Source organism: Eubalaena glacialis, chromosome 5 (genome assembly GCF_028564815.1).
Source record: "Eubalaena glacialis isolate mEubGla1 chromosome 5, mEubGla1.1.hap2.+ XY, whole genome shotgun sequence".
Lineage (NCBI taxonomy): Eukaryota > Metazoa > Chordata > Mammalia > Artiodactyla > Balaenidae > Eubalaena > Eubalaena glacialis.
This window is the reverse complement of record NC_083720.1, coordinates 154,030,119-154,042,275: the sequence shown is the minus strand read 5'-3', so window position 1 is coordinate 154,042,275 and position 12,157 is coordinate 154,030,119. Positions and strand designations below refer to the sequence as shown.

Genomic DNA, 12,157 nt, shown 5'->3' with positions numbered 1-12,157 from the left:
AGTTGTTTGTGGAGCTTTAATCCGCTGCTTCTGAGGCTGCTGGGAGAGATTTCCCTTTCTCTTCTTTGTTCGCACAGCTCCCGGGGTTCAGCTTTGGATGTGGCCCCGCCTCTGCGTGTAGGTCGCCTGAGGGCGTCTGTTCTTCGCTCACACAAGACAGGGTTAAAGGAGCAGCTGCTCTGGGGGCTCTGGCTCACTCAGGCGGGGGGAGGGAGCGGTACGGAGGAGGCGGGGCGAGCCTGCGGCGTCAGAGGCGTCGTGACGTTGCACCAGCCCGAGGCGCGCCGTGCGTTCTCCTGGGGAAGTTGTCCCCGGATCACGGGAGCCTGGCCGTGGCGGGCGGCACAGGCTCCCGGGAGGGGCGGTGTGGAGAGTGACCTGTGCTCGCACACAGGCTTCTTGGTGGCGGCAGCAGCAGCCTTAGCGTCTCATGCCCATCTCTGGGGTCCGCGCTGATCGCCGCGGCTCGCGCCCGTCTCTGGAGCTCATTTAGGCCGCGCTCTGAATCCCCTGTCCTCGCGCACCAGGAAACAAAGAGGTAAGAAAAAGTCTCTTGCGTCTTCGGCAACTCCAGACCTTTTCCCGGACTCCCTCCCGGCTGGCTGTGGCGCACTAGCCCCTTCAGGCTGTGTTCACGCCGCCAACCCCAGTCCTCTCCCTGCGATCCGACCGAAGCCCGAGCCTCAGCTCCCAGCCCCGCCCGCCCTGGCGGGGGAGCAGACAAGCCTCTCTGGGGCTGGTGAGTGCTGCTCGGCGCCGATCCTCCGTGCGGGAATCTCTCCGCTTTGCCCTCCGCACCCCTGTGGCTGCGCTCTCCTCCGTGGCTCCGAAGCTTCCCCCCTCCGCCACCCGCAGTCTCCGCCCGCGAAGGGGCTCCTAGTGTGGGGACACCTTTCCTCCTTCACCGCTCCCTCCCCCTGGTGCAGGTCTCGTCCCTATTCTTTTGTCTCTGTTATTTCTTTTTTCTTTTGCCCTACCCAAGTACGTGGGGATTTTCTTGCCTTTTGGGAGGTCTGAGGTCTTCTGCCAGCGTTCAGTGGGTGTTCTGTAGGAGCAGTTCCATGTGTAGATGTATTTCTACTGTATCTGTGGGAAGGAAGGTGATCTCCGCGTCTTACTCTTCCGCCATCTTGCCCCTCCCCCTCCAGATGATTTTATTTGTTAAACTAAAGTGACCTTCAAGGGAAGGCTTTTTGTACATTCATGAAAATGATAAAATGATAGTACTTTAAGGAGTCTACTTTTATACTTGAAATTCATTATCATCTAAAAGCCTGAAACTGAAAAATTAAAAGAAAATTGTGCACCAAGAAAAAAATAAAAGAAAGAAAAAGGAGAGAAGGAAGGAAGGAAGGAAAGAAGGAAGAAAAGGAGGAGGGAGGATGGGGGGAGGGGACAAAAAGAAAGAAGGAAAGACCCAAACTTGGCCTTTTGGAGACAGGTAAGTCCATCCAATAACATTAAAAAGCAGCCACACCAGGCAGGACGAGTTCTTTTTTTAAATATTACATTTAGAAATCAGCCAATGGGAAAAGAAGGAAACATTCACGGTAACAGAGGCCAATCACAACGTTGGCAATGATGCCATGAAGGTTTCTAGACTAGGAGGAAACAATTCCCACTGCATGTGCTGGCCCGACAATCACATCCACTGTGGTGTGTGTCGGGGGCAGAAGTGGCGGGGTCTGCCCCACAGAAGCCTCTCCCATTCAAGCTGCAAAATGGGGAAAATAGCAAGACAAGGTACCCCTGGTTCAGGCATGAAATTTTCTAACACAGGAAATTGAGCAAGGACCGATGACCAGGGGTACAGTATGTCCTGATCAGGATGATGGGTGCTTTGACATGTTATATTATTGATACTTTCAAACAACATGACAACCCTTTTCAGCGGGTATTATCATGGACTGGTTTTGTGATTATCATTTATTTACTGATTTATTTTTTACTTATTTATTATGGATGAAGATTTTAAATTGAGAGAGGTTGAGGAATATTCTCCAAGTCCCAAATCGGAATGGGACAAACTCAAAATTCCCACTGTTCCCACTGTCAAGGCAGTACCGCCCTGTGGTTAAGGACACAAACTTGGTGGCAGTATTTCTGGGTGAAAATCCCCGCCCTGCCACTCATTCATTGTTTAAACTTGAGCAACTCATTTGACCTTCCAAAAAATTACTTTCCCCAAAAATAACATGGGAATAATAAGGAAGGTATTCTCGTAAGATAGCTGTGAGGATTAAGTGTGTTTATACATGTAAAGCCCTGGTAAGAGTTCCCTGAGTATAATATGAGCTCAATAAATGTCCCTTGTTATTATTATGAGATCCTGTATGAATTCTATTATGTATGTATACAAGTACTTATTCACTCAGCGTGTCATAATAGTTTCTGACTATCTTTTCAGGGAATTAAAATGTAATCTGTGCATCCCCTGGGGAGAGAAACTTTGTTTACTTATTTTTTTATTTACTTATTTACATTACACACTAAAATTTTTTGGGGAGACGAGAAATAAGTATGCTTATGGGATAGTGGAAAATGTGATCCTAATTATGTTCCGACTGGATAAGCAATAGAACTGAATCATGCTCAGTTACCCAATTAGCCTCGATCATCAAAACTAGAGTTGCTATCTTGGCATAATTGCTCTTTTTTTTTTGGTTAGAACATATGGAGGGACCGGAGAGAGCACTGCCTGACAATTAAAGTCTGGATGATCATGTGCTACCTGGTGTCTACTCACTAATTAGAAAAGTGATTGAAGAGGTATAATTTGGAAGTTTGTCAGTATTAGGAATTAACTAGGACTCCACTCTTACACATTAAAGCTTACAGCGACCAATATTCTCTTAAAAAATATTAACGTTTCATCACCTGTTTCAGAGGAATGAACTTTAGAACATAAATCCTAAACCAATATTTCTTCACTTCATGAAGAACTTATCCCCAAAGAATGGCTTCAAATTTTTCACTCAGAGCAGTGTAAGCTCTTAGGGAAACTTACTTCCCACCACTTCAGGATGACATCACTCACATTATTCTCTCTTTTCCTTTTCCATTTCCACAAACCCTTCTTCCCTAACTATTCCAGAACATTAAAATGGCAGGAATATCTTAAATTTCTTAGATTTTCTTTTATCCCTTGCAGTTCTTTACGAGGCTCTGAGTATATAGCAGCTAGGAGTGTATACTTGATATTCTCTCTTCCTACCTCCAGCTCAATTCTCCTTGAGTTTCTCAGTTCTTTCTTCTACCAGGCCAAAATACAAATCTAGGATTCTTAATACTGTCCTCAACAAGCTCTTGAAAGTGAAATAATACATTAGGCATATTCATTCATTCATTCATTCATTCGTTCTTAATGAGTGAATGTCAACTCTTTGCCAGGCTCTACTCCAGATTCTGAAAATACTTCAGTAAACAAAACTGAAAAGGGTCCTGTCCTCAAGCTGTGAGGAAGACATGAAAAAAACACCCACAAACCAGCCAGCTAAACAAGGGAGGTTTTAAAAATATTAATTAAAAAAATAAATAAACAAGGAAGGTAATGGGGATCACAGGATGGGAGAAGAAAGAGTGGTGAGGCTGACGTCTTTGAAAGGCTGGTGTTAGATCAGAGTCCTAAGGATGGGAAAAGCTGACTCTGAGAGCATCCGTATTTGAGGCAGAAGGAACATAAAATGAAGAGCCTGAGGTGGGGACAAAATGGTGGTTTTTGAAATGACAGAAAGAAAACCAAAATATCTGGAATGAGGTCAGCAAGTGTGAGAGAAGGTGCAAGTTCAGAGTTCTTTGCTGCAGACATGAGAATCCATCCCAAATAACATTTAATAAGTGACTGAAGGGTATCAGGAAGCTCAGAGGCTCTCTAAGGAGGCTGAGAGTCAAGCCCAGCTGCAGACCAGCAAACCACCCACAGGGTGAGGGTTGCTTCAGGGAGACCATCGTCACCTCCACTGCTGCTGAGCACAAGTATTGCAGCTCACGCCTTTGAGACTAATACAGCGTTCCCCAAACTCTACTACAATCCCCACCAAAGGATAGATTCTACACAGTAGGTACCTACCTACCCCTACTACTTACTTCTAAATTGAAAGTCTCACAGCACTTTTGATGGACAGAGCCCAGGTCACACAGACCACAGGAAGGCTGGGAGAGAGTTTTCTACCTTCTGACTTGGGGACGCAGGACTCATGGTGTCCCATTGGAAGGGTGTTCAAAAGGCGCCAGCTCAACAAACATGTGATAAATGCCCACCAGATCACAGAGGAAAGCTGGGATTTTTAAATGTGAGTATGATTTGTGCTATATATGATTCTCATACTCTTCCCCAAATTCTGCATCAAAGAAATTGAAAACTACAAAATGTGTTTGAGCTCCCCAGCATCGCAGATGCAGTGTGAAAGAAGGAGAGCTGCAATGATCAGTGGTCCCAGAATATGGTTTAATTCACGGGGTGCCTCTGAAGGACATTTGACCAGCAGGTCCACTTCTGCCAGCAGGAGCAAGGCCACTGGCCACTGGGTCGACTCTCATCAGTATCATCAACAGAAAGTGACACCCATCCCTCAAGAATAAACCCATCACTTCCCTAGGACTCTGAGGTGGAGATCACTACCGCTGAAAATAGCACGGGTTATTAAGAGTTTGGCAGAAAATGAATGACTCTCTCAAATGTCTTTTAAATCTTACACTCCTATAGTTACAACTGCCGCACTGCTAACAAAGCCAAAATCATTTTGAAAAAAGGACTTGAAAGTGGAGACATTTAAAATTCAACACATATACTAAAGAAAAAGTTTTCTCTTCACAAATTTAAAATGCATTTTGTTTTCAGGTTAACATGTTCAAAACCCATTTTTCTTATTTATTTTTTTATTATTATAATTCTTTTTTAGTTACAAAGGTGTTCCTTGCAGCACTGTTGTTGGTTTTTTTTTTAATTTTTATTTTGTATTGGAGTAGAGTTGATTTACAATATTGTGTTAGTTTCAGGTATAGAGCAAAATGATTCAGTTATACATATACATATATGTATTCTTCTTCAGGTTCTTTTCCCATATTGGTTATTACAGAGTATTGAGTAGAGTTCCCTGTGTTATACAGTAGGTCCTTGTTGATTATTTTTTATATAGTAGTGTGTATGTATTAATCGCAGCCTCCATTTTTTCTTTCTGTGATTAGACAAGGACTTACCAGATACTTGTTACCAGAAAATGTAATGAAGCAAAACTCTGAACCTTTTGGGACTTCATCCAATGCCTTAGATTAGCAATGAAACTTTTTTCAAAACTCCATTTTGCATATGATTAGCAAGTAGTTAAGCTCCATTCATCCCACAGAAATGTCTACATATTATAAGCAAAACACATTTCTGTTTCAAGGCAGTGGGAAGGGTGTCTGGCTGTGTATCCAAATCACCTGGGGAAATGTGATAAAATAAAGACTCAGGGTTTCCGTGCAAGATTGTGATTCCTTATCATCTCTCATAGGGTCAGGGACCCAATACATCTAACACGTTCATCAGTAATTGAATATGATTGCAATCTGTCCTCCAGGCAGATCTTTTGGTAAAATCACAGGATTTTCATCTCATCAGAGATACATGGGGGGGAGGGGGGTGTGTTTACAGAATTATACCCAAACATTCCGTAAAAGCCATTTAAATAGTTACTTAACAAAGGACATGATGAAAACTTATCTTTCTGAGAGAATCCATGGAAAATCCTCCCATTCCTCTGCTAAAGTCTACACTCTTCTAAACATCTAAATACTTTGGCAATGTTTCAAACAATCTTTGAATGGGTTATATGATAATAATGACAACAATAATAATAACAAACAGGACAAAAGAGAAATAAAAGATTATGAACTAAGTCAAAAACTAATGAGGTGGTATTCAAAAAATAATATAATGTGTAAATAAAAGCTAGAACTAATTTTTGAAAACCGGAAACACAGACCACTCTCTAGGATACACAATAAAAATATAAACAAAATTGGAAATGAGAATGGGACTACAATGATACAGAGGACTTTTATAATAAGTTAATAATGTTCATAATTATAGTTAATAGATATAACATTCTAAATTATTTTTGGAAATGAATCAGTGACCCAAACCACAGCTGTGGGAAACAAGTCTAATAATTACAAAAGAAATAGGGCAAGTTATCAATGACTTGCCTCCTTGAAAGAATTGTGGGTTATGTGGTTTTACACCTAATATAACAAAGCTTCCTCCCGTATAGAATCTATGCCTGAGAATAGAGATCATCAAGGATCCATTATGTAACAAAGATCAATAGAAGAGATCAATACAGTTTATTTAAAAGACAAATATAAAACCAAAACTGGTTAAGGAAAAAAAGACAAAGTGATAAATAACATAAGGTATGCACAATGGCATTCAACTGTAGAGTAGAGAATTTAAATATCATGAGATTATTCTGAATAATCTCAATACAATGAATTGGAGACTTTAAAAATTAATATAGGTTGTACAGAAAAATGCAAAATACCAAGGCCAGCTCAAGAAACTATAGACTATATAGAAATCTAGAACATTAAAGATAATCATAAATGTTAATGACCCCAACAAAATATGATTTAGGTTGAGTACAAATTTATTCAAAGAAGGAAGCAGAAAGTGCAAATAGAACGTTGATATTTAATAGAAGTTAATAATATAGAAAATATGGCAGTCCATAGAGAACATTGATAAATTTTGAGAAATATCAAATTCAAATTTGTTATCTTACAACTGGGAAATAATTTTAATAGTTTGCCCATTTGAAGTCAGTAAGTCCCCTGCGTGCGAACATTCAAGTTGTGAAATTTCAAAGATGCGAACGTGAGTTCACATGTCCAATCAAGTAAGGTGTGAGTGAAATTGCAGCTTGCCCTCCATCTCCTATTGCTGATGATGCTTCAGCTCTACCATCTCCCACCTCCTCTCCCTCCTCCAGTCAGTAACTCTTCTTGCCTGTTCACTCCATGCCAGCCTCTGTATGCCAGCTGTTGCACTGTACTGCTGTACTTTTCAAGGTACTGTACTGTAAGATTAAAAATGTGTTATTTTTGTGTTTGTTATGTATTTTTTGCTTGAAAAATATTATAAACCTATTACAGTACAGTACTATATAGCTGATTGTGTTAGTTGGGTACCTAGGCTAACTTTGTTGGACTTCAAACAAATTGGACTTATGAACACGCTCTTGGAATAGAACTTGTTCGTATGTAGGGGACTTACTGTATATCCATCTGCTGGGCTGACATAATGAGATAGTAACACGAGTGGTGAAAAGAGAGTAACATACACGGTTCATGGCAATTCATGGAGAGTTTTATATAAAGTAAGAGGAAACACAGAGGAATGGCTTCCCATTTTCTAACCATCTGCACATCTCTTAGTGACCTAGATTCTACCAGCAAATAAACAGTGAAAAATAGCTGTAGCACATTTCTGGGGTTTACAGTAATGTTGGGTAAAGAGAACATCAGTTTCCCAGGAGAATCACTCAGCAGGCCTGGTCTTCAGGCTTGTCTGGTCCATAACTGCATTTGAGTTCCTTAACTTTTAACATCTCCCTTCTGTTTTTATTCTGTATCATTTTAGCAGGTAAAATATGTTATTTAGTCTCTCAGGCATACAATAGCTCTTTCAGATACCCAATGAAGGGAAGATGTTTCATCAATTAAAACAAGGGTAGTATATCACCTTTCCTAATTTTTCCTATTTTTACTACCTTTGTTATAGAATGCTATATAAATCTATTGATATACAAACCAATGTGTTGAATTCATATCATTTCCATGAAATTTAAGATCCCTCATTTTCTTTTTCACTTTTATTTCTCTCCTGGTCAGCATTTTAGAAATGTCTCCAAAGTATTCCTTCAGTATAATTTTGTTAGTATTATTTAACTACTAACTGGTTGCATAGAAAAGAAATTCTAAACTGCCTAGAATGGTCAGGATCTTGTTAAATAGAATAGAATCCATTCTGGTTATTTTTAAAAGTAGTAAAATGTTATAGATTCTTTAGAAGGGCTAAAGATATCATAGACACTAAAATGAGTTATCAAGAGTAATTTGCAATGTCAAATTTTGCTGCCAAGAAAGCAGCCACCTGTGACAGCTATTGAATTAAGAAACTATTGGCTTCAGAACCACTGGATCAGGAAGCTGCTTGCTAAATTTGGAAGCTGGCTTTATACTTGTCTACTCCAGAGCAGTAACACTTCTACTGTTTCCCAGCAGCAAAAGAGTTCCTCACACCCTGCGTCTCTCCACACATGACTCAGTTCCAAATCCAAGTGTACCTTGGATTCCAGTAGCAGAATCTAAGTCTCAGTGGGAATTCTAGCTACAAGAGGGCCTAAGAAACACAGTTTTAAGCTTTCCAGTCTCTGCAGGAAAAGACTTTTGGACTTAGGTTGAAGGGGTTTGGAGTGCATATTGAAAAACCCAACCAACAACAATGGCCTCACAAGCAGAGGACAGGCAGAACCTCATATGGAGTCACAAATGATTATGCAATAAAAATGAAAGTAGAAATGCCGACAAGTGTATTTGTTTATAAAGATGCCATCATTTTTAATCTTTTAAAAGCAGTTTAGTGTTAAACAACCCTCTCTTAAAAGCTTTTACCCAAAACAAATGTTTATTATTTTAATAAAGTTATTAAAAGTCAATGTTGTCAAAAACTATATCAAATAGACTAAATGTAAAGGTTTTATATATACATATAAATATATATGTATAAATATAGATAAATTATATATACATATATCATGTATATGTATATATATTTGTATGATATTTACATTTTCTCTTAGATGTCTTTAAAAACAATTGAGACTATTGACTATTCTAACAAAAATAAAAATAATAATTGTGGAGTTTTAGCATATACAGTAGTAAAATATATGCCAACATTAACATGGGGCTGTTAGCTGGGAAAGTAAATGGATTTGTATAAAGTTTTTAGATTGTGCTCTAGAGCAATCACTAGAAACTAATACAAAGAGGCATAGCAAAAACACCAACACTAGAGATGAAATATAATATTTTCAATTTAAAAAATTTACTGGAATAAGGCATAAATGAAAGAACATAAAAAAATGGAATAATTATAAAACAAATACCATGATGGGGAAGTTGAAATTGATCATATCAAAACTTACATTAAAGACAAATGGACTAACCATTCCATTTAAAAACAGAAGGTTATCAAACTGGATCTCCGAAAAGCATGATTCCATTATATGCTATTTGCAAGGATTATTACTTAACTAAAAAGACATAGACATGCTGAAAGTAAAAGTACGGAAAAAGACATACAATGTACATTCTTAGTTTAAGAAAACACATGTATTAATATAAAGCAAAATAAACTTGAAGACAAATAAAGGAAGGCATTTCATAATAATAAAAAGATCAATTCATCAAAAATACATAACAATACTAAATATGCGCATACCAAACAAAGTTTCATTTACATGAAGCAAATGTTGAGAAAACTTCAGGGAGAAATTTAAAAGAATCCATGCTGAAAATAAAATATCTTCATATATCTCCCTCAGAAGGTGATAGCATACCCAGACAAAATGTACTAAAGATAAAGAAATATTGACCTCACCACTCTTTCTTCTCCCATCCTGTGATCCCCATTACCTTCCTTGTTTATTTATTTTTTTAATTTATATTTTTAAAAGTTGACCTAATTTATAGTTGTAGAATATAACAACCAAAATATGGAGAATAAATATTTCTTTCCAATTTATATAAAATATTTACCAATATTGGACCATAAAACACATTGCAGTAAAATTATTTAAATTAAAATTCATAGAACCAAAATCAGAGATACCTACAAAGCAGACTGGCCCACAGCCTGTTGGGAAGCGTGTGGCTCTAGAGCTTGAGCTCACACCTCTCCATTCTTTAATCTGAGAATAAAGCTTTCCCTTGTTTCTGATCCAAACTTGGTCTCATTGGCACAAACCACATCAGCCAGAAGGACCCATGTTGGAAGCCGTTTAGCTGACAGGGTCAGCTGACAGGGTCTTGGTTCTCTGGCGGGGTTTCAGGCCTGAGCCTCTGCGGGTTGGAGAGCCGAGTTCAGGACATTGGACCACCAATGACCTCCTGGGCCCTCATAATATCAATCGGTGAGAGCTCTCCCAGAGATCTCCATCTCAATGCTAAGACCCAGCTCCACTCAATGACCAGCAAGCTCCAGTGCTGGACACCCCATGCCAAACAACTAGAAAGACAGGAACACAACCCCACCCATTAGCAGAGAGGCTGTCTAAAATCATACTAAGTTCACAGACACCACAAAACACACCACTGCATGCGGCTCTGCCCACCAGAAAGACAAGATCCAGCCTCATCCACCAGAACACGGGCACCAGTCCCCTTCACCAGGAAGCCTACAAAACCCACTGAACCAAACTTACCCACTGGGGGCAGACACCAAAAAAAACAGGGAACTATGAACCTGCAGCCTGTGAAAAGGGGGCCCCAAACACAGTAATTTAAGCAAAGTAAGAAGACAGTAATTTAAGCAAAGTAAGAAGACAGAGAAATACACAGTAGATGAAGGAGCAAAGTAAAAACCCACCAGACCAAACAAATGAAGAGGAAATAGGCAGTCTACCTGAAAAAGAATTCAGAGTAATGATAGTAAAGATGACCCAAAATCTTGGAAATAGAATGGAGAGAATACAAGAAACGTTTAACATGGACCTAGAGAACTTAAGAGCAAATAAACAATGATGAACAACACAACAAATTAAATTAAAAATTCTATAGAAGGAATCAATAGCAGAACAACTGAGGCAGAAGAACGCATTAGTGACCTGGAAGATAAAATAGTGGAAATAACTACCACAGAGCAGACTAAAGAAAAAAGAATGAAAAGAATTGAGGACAGTCTCAGAGATCTTTGGGACAACATTAAACACACCAACATTCGAATTATAGGGGTCCCAGAAGAAGAAGGGAAAAAGAAAGGGACTGAGAAAATATTTGAAGAGATTATAGTTGAGAACTTCCCTAACATGGAAAAGGAAATAGTCAATCAAGTCCAGGAAGTGCAGAGAGTCCCATACACGATAAATCCAAGGAGAAACACGCCAAGACACATATTAATCAAACTATTCAAAAATTAAATGCAAAGAAAAAACACTAACAGCAGCAAGGGAAAAGCAACAAATAACACACAAGAGAATCCCTATGACGTTAAAAGCTGATCTTTCAGCAGAAACTCCACAATCCAGAAGGGAGTGGCAGGACACATTTAAAGTGATGAAAGGGAAAAACCTACAACCATGATTACTCTACCCAGCAAGGATTTCATTCAGATTTGGCAGAGAAATTAAACCCTTAACAGACAAGCAAAAGTTAAGAGAATTCAACACCACCAGACCAGCTTTACAACAGATGCTAAAGGAGTTTTTCTAGGGAGGACACACAAGAGAAGGAAAAGACCTACAATAACAAACCCAAAACAATTAAGAAAATGGTAATAGGAACATACATATCGATAATTACCTTAAATGTAAATGGATAAAATGCTCCAACTAAAAGACATAGACTGGCTGAATGGATACAAAAACAAGACCTGTATATATGCTGTCAACAAGAGACCCACTTCAGACCTAGGGACACATACAAACTAAAGTGAGGGATGGAAAAAGATATTCCATGCAAATGGAAATCAAAAGAAAGCTGGAGTAGCAATTCTCATATCAGACAAAATAGACTTTAAAATAAAGACTATTACAATAATATAATGATGAAGGGATCAATCCAAGAAGAAGATAAAACAATTGTAAAATATTTATGCACCCAACATAAGAGCACCTCAATACATAAGGCATATGCTAACAGCCATAAAAGGGGAAGTCGACACTAACACAATAATATAGGGGACTTTAACACCCTACTTTCACCAATGGATAGATCAACCAAAATGAAAATAAATAAGGAACCACAAGCTTTAAATGATATGTTAAACAAGACGGACTTAATTGATATTTATAAGACATTCCATCCAAAAACAATAGAATACACTTTCTTCTCAAGTGCTCATGGAACATTCTCCAGAATAGATCATATCTTGGGTCACAAATCAAGCCTCAGT

At 38.9% G+C, this 12,157-nt stretch overlaps 1 long non-coding RNA gene across 1 annotated transcript in view; it reads left to right on the top strand.

Annotated features, from left to right (window-relative positions):
* The first annotated feature begins 500 nt into the window (after window positions 1–500).
* LOC133092453 (uncharacterized) overlaps window positions 501–12,157 on the top strand; it is a 46,630-nt gene continuing 34,973 nt past the window's right edge. Inside the window, exon 1 of the long non-coding RNA XR_009701056.1 lies at window positions 501–538. This is a non-coding gene — a long non-coding RNA (uncharacterized LOC133092453). The remainder of the gene's footprint in view (window positions 539–12,157) is intronic.